Raw genomic sequence first — 8,384 nt, 5'->3', positions numbered from 1 at the left:
CTGCTTTTCTTAGTTTTTTGGCATTTGTGTGCCTCTTTTATTTTTGCCTCGATACGTGAGACTTGTAAGGGTGTGAAAAGTTTTATACTCATAATCTTAAAGTTTAAAATTTAGTGAGTCTAAATAACATAGAAAGATAATGAATTTAGGGATTTAACTGGGGATCGACCCCGGGGTCGCATGCATATTTTTGCACTACTCTCTCCTTGCTTTAGACCCTTCCCCACCTACGGGTAGAGTCCGGATAGTCTGACCTATGAGGACGAGGTGCTGGACCTGGGGAAGTCCAGTCTTCTAAAAAATTATTTTCTAAGCCTATTTTTTAACTTTCAAGTATATTTGATTTGAAGTCATTGACTAGCATGCATTGCATTATAAATAAATTAAAAGTGTCAAAATTTTAATTCTTTTAGTCTTTAGCTTTTTTGCACTAAGTATAAGTCAAATGGGTCAATTAGGAAAATCTCTAGATGTCGGCCCCAGCTCTCCAAAATCTTAAATAAAATATCCCTACCACTCTTTCATAAAAGACCAAACCTATATACTTTAAATCAATTAGGTGGTTAGCTGGCTCCCCAATCTAGGCCGGGGTAAATCCAGATTTTGCATTGCATTAGTTAGGGTCGGACGATTGTGGTCTAGTGCCCAAAATTAGATTTAGGATTCATGGCAGATCTTTTATTATAAGACCCCAAACTTCGGGAATCTAATCCCAAATTTCTAATAAAATGCTCAACTCTAATTAAATATCATTTCGATCCAAGACATAAAGTCCAACACTTATATTAAGTTGGGACACTTCCGGATGTTTCTGGAATCTCAAAGTTTTCCCTACTCTTCTCCATTTGATTCTGCTAATAACTTCTCAATTTTGACCCAATCCCTTTTGAGTTTCCAAAATTCACTTTTCTTTTAGATATCACTACTATAAAATCTGACAAAATTTTGTCACTATTTTAATCAAGAGTTTTCGTAGGGAACTTTTTCTCCCTACGATATAATTAACTACGAGGGCTTGTGCTCGTAGAAGATTTAGAACCACACACACCTGATTTAAAAAATTTATTTTTCAAAGTTCAATTGGATTTCTTTAGGAAAACTTAAAATACTGGTGATCGTTATTATCATAATCAAAGAATTATCATCGAGTGGTGTTTTCTCCCTTCGGGGAGATACACCTTTCTTTGGTAATGCTTTGGATATGAAATCAACAATCACACTTCTTGAATATTATAGCTGGATATTAAGTAGAACCTCATTTTGACCTTTCGGGGCCATATGAAATTCTCTTTAGCATCCGATCACAATATTCAAGACGAATTTCATAATTCTAAATTTGAATATCGTTATAAAATTTTATTTTCATCTCTCGAGGTGATATACTTTTTCTAAAAAGATAATTTGATTTTAGAATTCAATTTGAAGTCCCAAAGAAAACCAATATTTTTCGAAACCAGCTTTCAAAATTCCACCAATATACATCACCAAAAAGAAAACTTTCAATTAAAGTAAAGATTAAATTCTAAGCTTATAATATAATTATTTATATAAGCAAGTTGCCTTAGTTGTTTAAAAGTACCAATCATCCCTTTAAAAATAACAATAAATTTTATAGAAAATATATTTAATTTTCACACACACATACATACAGACACACACACACACACGTATATATATCCAGACGATAATTTTCATTCATTCCGGGAAGATCTTCTCTATACACTGATCGTACTGATGATAATGGATTTTTGTCCCTGGATGATGGGCTCTGTCAAAAAAATTTGTTCAGTTCATCCAAACAAACTTATGATTCGTACAGACGACCTTGCATTTTACTCAATTCATACAGACTAACCATACATATTTTCAATAGTTTGTCTATACTAAGATCAGTACGTACAGACGAACTGCACCAAAAAAAAATAAAATCTAGAGGGATTTTACAATCTACCCACCTTAAGAAAAATGTCATCCTTGACATTCCCTTAAGGACTCAAACAAAGATCAATACAAAATAAATCCATCCAATCAAAACTGAAATAGAGTTCAATCAAAATCCAAGAATCATACAAATCATTTTTGAAATCAGTGGAAAATCTCATCGTAAATAATAAGTTAAATAAAATCAATCACGTAAAGCAAAACAAATCAATAAATAATGCAATCATCACTATAACTCTGGATATAAGCAAATCCTTTCACTACACTTGCTCTGATACCAATTATGACGTCTCAAATATCTATAATGAAAGGATTTATTGACATTCTTTCTTCTCGGTCAGATCAATACATATATCCAGAATTAATAATTTCATTAAATAAAATAAATGCAATATAAAATATAATTCACATTACGATATTTCATATTTACAATCCAAAAGTGGCATCCAAAAGAACATATATAATAGCCGCTTGGCTACAAAACAATACATGAACCAAAAACTACGAAAAATGATACTAATGTCTGAAGGAAGCTTCATGCGGAAGGCTCTGCACCTGAAATCAATTAACCACATATAATGAGCTTAAAAAGCCCAGCAGGTCACCAAATACTTAGAACTAAAATCAAAGCATGATATGAAAATAATATGCATGTCAATCAGTCAAATCAATATCAATCGCTTTCACATGATCATTGAATCAATGCAGATAAGGAAATCAGTACAGAAACATTAATCAATACATAATCAATAGAATCCAAAATCATTAGTAGAAAAATTAGTAAACTATAGAAAAATCTATAAATATCAATAAATTAGTCCATACATCAAATCTTAAAAGAATCTATCATATCTTTAACATCAGTCAATTCAATAGAGAAATCATCGTATCTAAAATATTCATAAAATCAATATCGTATCAATTACATCAATAGAATTATTCAGATCATTAAATAAAGGAATCAATTTTGATCAATAATATCAATCGGTATGGAATCACATAAAATAATCAAAATAATATATCAATAAAAATAGTTGAAATCACAGCAATATAGTTAAAGCATATTCTATATCACGTGCTCGGTGTATCACATGCAATATAGTTAATCTATATCACTTGTTCAGTGAATTACATGTTATCAGTCTTATCAGTGTATCACTTATATCAGTCAGTATTTGGTGTATCAATGAAATCATGGTATCAATATCCGTATGAGTATCAATAATGATCCAGTGATGTAAATAGTATGCAATATCAAAGAAATCCTGTAATGACAATAAACTCGTAAATCCGTCAGTAAATCCATTTAATATCAATAAATCAATTCAATATCAATAAATCCATTGATATTAATAAATCAATCAATATCGATAAATCCATAAAGAATCATAAGAATAATAATTTACACATGCATTCCACTATAGTAGTCTTACTTAACAAGTACAATCACTGGCTATTAAGGAGTTTTTCAAGGTTAGTATCTATGTTAGTGATCTATTGGCTCAGTAAATAGAGTCTTCACCCTTTGCCCGTCGGCATAATAATCTCCTTATAACTCCCATCAATAATCGTGTGATCAGTAGAGGATAACACCAAATCCTTTTTAAAGGAATGCTCGTCGACCCACCATCCTATACAAGTCAGTCTCCAACCAACGGTTTAACCAGTCTTTACTTGTCTTTCAGTAATATAATAGTAGTAGATTCAATCATATCCACATTCATATACATCTTATTAATGCATTGAAATCAACAAGTAAGATTAGCTCAAATGAAGAGAATCTTTAAAATATCATACAATCGATAGAAAACCCAAACAGTGTCAAAATACACAGTTTCAGAAAACTACAAAATTACCTGAAATCGGATAAAATATCATTTCAAAAGTTTACTTGTACTGAAAAAAAAAATTTTAACATCCAGGTAATTTTCTATTCGATAAAAATCGCACAGAATTCAAAATACACGGTAAAAAATCTCTAGAAAATATTTAAAACGTGCAAAATCATATTCTCTATGACATACAAAAAGTTATGCGGTGAAAGTTTTGTCAATACAAAGATATGTATATTTTTTTGGTAATGGAAACACAAAACTTAGCAGAAAAATATCAAACACGAAATCTTTGAAATCAAAAATGGGATTCAGATTCCTTACAGCGAGACAAATAATTCTTCCAACTGCATCGACGGACGAAAATCACTCCGCGGCCTCCAAAATCAAGCCTTTCCTTTCTCTTCTTTTCTCTTTCTCTCTCCATCTTTCTCTCTCTTCAAAAATATCTCAAAAATATCTCAAATCATCTATTTAATGAACTCAATCGTCCAGACGTATTTTTCCATTTGTCCCGGGACAATCTCTTCTGTATACTGATCGTACTGATGATAATGGATTTTAGTCCCTGGACGATGGGCTCTATTAAAAAATTTGTTCAGTTCGTCTAGACAAACTTACGGTTTGTATAGAAGAACTTGCACTTTACTCAGTTCATAGAGGCAGTTCATACAGACTAACCATACAGATTTCAACAGTTCGTTCGTACTAAGGTCAGTTTGTACATATGAACTGAACCTAAAAAAAATAAAATTTGGAGGGGTTTTATAGTGGATGTAGATCTTGATTGACCGAACCACTATAAATTTTTGTGTCTTTTTATTTTCTGCATTTATTTTCTATAATTTGTTTATTGTGGTTGAAAAGCTTATTTTAATCTAAAATCAAATTGCTATAAAATTTAAAATGGTTTTCTATTAAAAAATCTAAGAGAATTTCTAAATTACCAATTCACCCCCTCTTGGTTAACCTTAGGACAATTGCTTATGTTTAACAACCTATTCGGAATCAATAAATATGTATCTTCTTGAGTACACAACTAGGCAGAGAAGCTCTTCTCCTTTACTATAGATAGAGAATGACCTTTACATACGCATCAGACCATGAAGAATCTTCCTCCTCTTTCCTCTTTGGCCAGATAAAGATGTTGTCTCTCCTTTCATCAACAAGCTCGATGGAGATGTCATCACTCATTTTATCTCCTTGCTTTAACAGAGATGTTGATCCCTATTTTTGTTACTTGACTAGATAGATATGTCAAAACCCTAGCCACCTTGGCTAAGAAGTCTTTGGCCCCAAAGACTTTTCTTCCCAGTGCTCCACCAAAAAATAACCAAAGGATCCAAGGTGTAGGCCAAACCAGAAAAATCATGTGAATCCCCTCACACTCTCTTGACTCCTCAATGCTCTTCTCCATCTTTCAACCTCACCTCATCTATCTCTTGTGAAGTAGACACTTTTCAAGCTCTCTCATAGAAAAAAAAATGTCCTTGAATGCCCAAAGACTAATTTTAAGTCTTCAGATCATACATTACGATATACATATCAAATAGTTTGATTAGTTGAATTGAATAATAGATCATCCAGGATAATCAATATTCATCTATAAGAGCTCTCTATCGATCGTCATGTATGATCAATGATTGTATAATATAATTATTACTAAAGATTATAACTACTTTGATTTATTAAATTAAGCAATTTTACTTAATGATTATATAAAATAATTATTTTAATTTTTAAAATTCAAATTTGCATATTTTAAGTAACCAAGATTTGACCACAAGGTTTTTAAAAAAAATCGACCATCCTGTATGATTTGGTGGTCATACAGTGGGATTAGTTATAAACTAATTTTAATTTTATATTTTAACTTATTTCTTTTATAACTATTTTTACAGTACGATATTGATCTTACGTATGATTAGAAGAAAAAATCCAAATATTTAACTTCTCCTTATGCGAGTGTGCACGATTGTTAAGCCAACATATACCTAATACAGAAATTAATTCAAAAAATGAAAAATATATACTCTATACAATACATACTCTGTAAATTATAAATTGACTAATGCATTAATACTACACTATATTGAGCTGATTTTTCAGTTCTTTGCTTGATATATGTTATACCTAAAATAGATAGTAGCACAGAAAATAAATATCCAATATGCAATTCAAGAGTAAGCAAATAAACATTCAATAATATTTAAATTCATAAAATTAAAAGGTTTGGTTTCCAAATTGCAACAAGAATGTAAATTATGTATATACTTGAAAAGGTTGGAGTACCTCCAGTGGAAGATAAGATCAAAGAGAGTAGCCTTAGATGGTTTGGTCACAATAAACGTTAGTCTTTTGATAACTTGTTTAGGAGAGTAGATGTATTAGATTTGTCCTATGTTAAAAAGGTTGAGATATATCGAAAAGACTTGGTTAGAAAATATTTCGTATGACCTTTTCTATTTATTTTAAATAAGAATTTGACTCTTAACATGACACAATGGAGAAAAATATTTGTGTAGATGACCCCACATAATGGAATAAGGACTAGATGTTGTTATTGCTGTTGGTTGTATTAGTTATCTATACAAACTTATCTTTTTAAAGGATGTTTGTAATTGGAAACATGATGGTGCTAAATTTTTTCAATAAATCTTTAAAAAAGTCTTGTCAATCCATTAAAATTTCTAATATCAAAGAGTGATTTTGGTGTTAGGCACTCTATAATTGACTTGAATTTAATAAGGTCAGGCTAGAGTCCATTAGTAGAATTATTGAACCTCCAGAATATAACTTATTTTTGAAGGAGAAGATGAAGATTCATCCATATAGTTTCCTTTCCTTCATTCCTCATTTACCTTTTAATAACATAATAGAAAAATTCCTTGATGGAAAACTTCTTGGCATGATCCATCATTCAGAGAGAGAAATTTAAGGCAAGATTTTAAGAAGTAGAATATAATGTATTTATAGAACTTCTTTGGCATTAATAAGCATTAATGGGTTACAAATCTTAACTTTTAGTATCAGTTAAATTACCAGCTCAAAAAAAAAGAATATGCTTTATTCTCTTATTCTTTTTTATAGGTATTATCCAAAGATATAATAAAATTAAGATATCACTAAGATTATAAACAAGCAAATTTGATCCATTTCAATCCTACAAGCAAGTCATTTAAATTAAGAAGATTGGTTATGATGAATCCATCAAGGTCAAATTGAACTCATCGACGTCACATTGAACTCGCTCAAGTCACATTGAACTCATCATGGTAACATTAAACTTGCATAGGTTGTAATAAACTCGATCGTCTGCCATATCAAACTCACTATATTCTTAAAGTTCTCACAACCGTCATAGTGAACCTGACTTAAAGGGTTGATAAGGAGAAATTGCTCAAGGATACTCATCCCAAGTTACTCCCTCAATGATATTCACAATAGGTAGTTCACATTAAAATATTTTGACAATAAGGGCAAGCTCGAAATTATTCGGAAGCCTTTAATTAAATAATATGCATGTATTGTTTATGTATTTTTTCGATACACCACTTATTTTTTCTTACTATGTCAAACCCTAATTTTAATCTTTAATCGGGGAGTCTAGGAGGAGATCGTTCACATCAAATTATTTATCTTACTTCAATCAAATGATATTATAGAGCTTCTCACTCTAATTTCTCTTTATCTCTCACTATTTTTTCTTTGCTTACTTTGTCATTCTTATTAGTTTGATTTTTGTAACTTCAAAAAAAAAAATATTAGTTTGATTTTTGTATGACACATAAGCAAATTTGACTGCAAAATAAACACTAATCTCAATATAAATTTATAAAATTTCAAACCTACACATAATAAATTATAGCAGGATGTCTCCCCATCATTTTATTCCACTCAAATGTGACAATTTTTAAATGTATATTTAATATAATTATTAATTAATAAGATGTATATTATATTTATTTTAAAATAATTTTATAACTATAAATCAGTTATAATCAGCTTTAAACACGAATATCCGAATAAAAAAAAATTATTTATTTAATATTTCAGTGCTTATCCTTCGTTCAAATTTTCTGATCCAGTCATCTTTCATATTTGTTAATTTATTTGCAGTAAAATTAGAATTAATTTTCTGTTACAATCAGTTTCAGTAAAGTCTGTAAATAAAATTATAACAACAACAACAACAACATCAAGCCTTTATCCCACTACGTGGGGTCGGCTACATGAATCCTTTTTCTCCATTGTGTCCTATAAAAAGTCAAATTCTCGTTTAAATCTAATAAAGAAAGGTCATTACTAAGATTTTCTAACCAAGTCTTTTTAGGTACCTCTACTCTCCTAACCGGGGACCAAACCATCTAAGGCGACTTTCTCTAATCTTATCTTCTACTGGAGCTACTCCAACCTTTTCACGTATATGCTCATTTCGTATCCTATCTCTAAGGGTAAAGCCACTCATCCACCTGAGCATCCTCATCTCTGCCACACTTAACTTAGTATTATGCTTCTCTTTTAAAGGCCAACATTCGGCACATATCAAGGATGGCCACCTCCGCGAGAACACGAGCATATTTCCACCTTGGGGACAAGGTGGATCTTTGA

Source organism: Dendrobium catenatum, unplaced genomic scaffold, assembly GCF_001605985.2.
Source record: "Dendrobium catenatum unplaced genomic scaffold, ASM160598v2 fragScaff_scaffold_1490, whole genome shotgun sequence".
Classification (NCBI taxonomy): Eukaryota; Viridiplantae; Streptophyta; class Magnoliopsida; order Asparagales; family Orchidaceae; genus Dendrobium; species Dendrobium catenatum.
Note: the sequence above shows the minus strand (reverse complement) of the source record.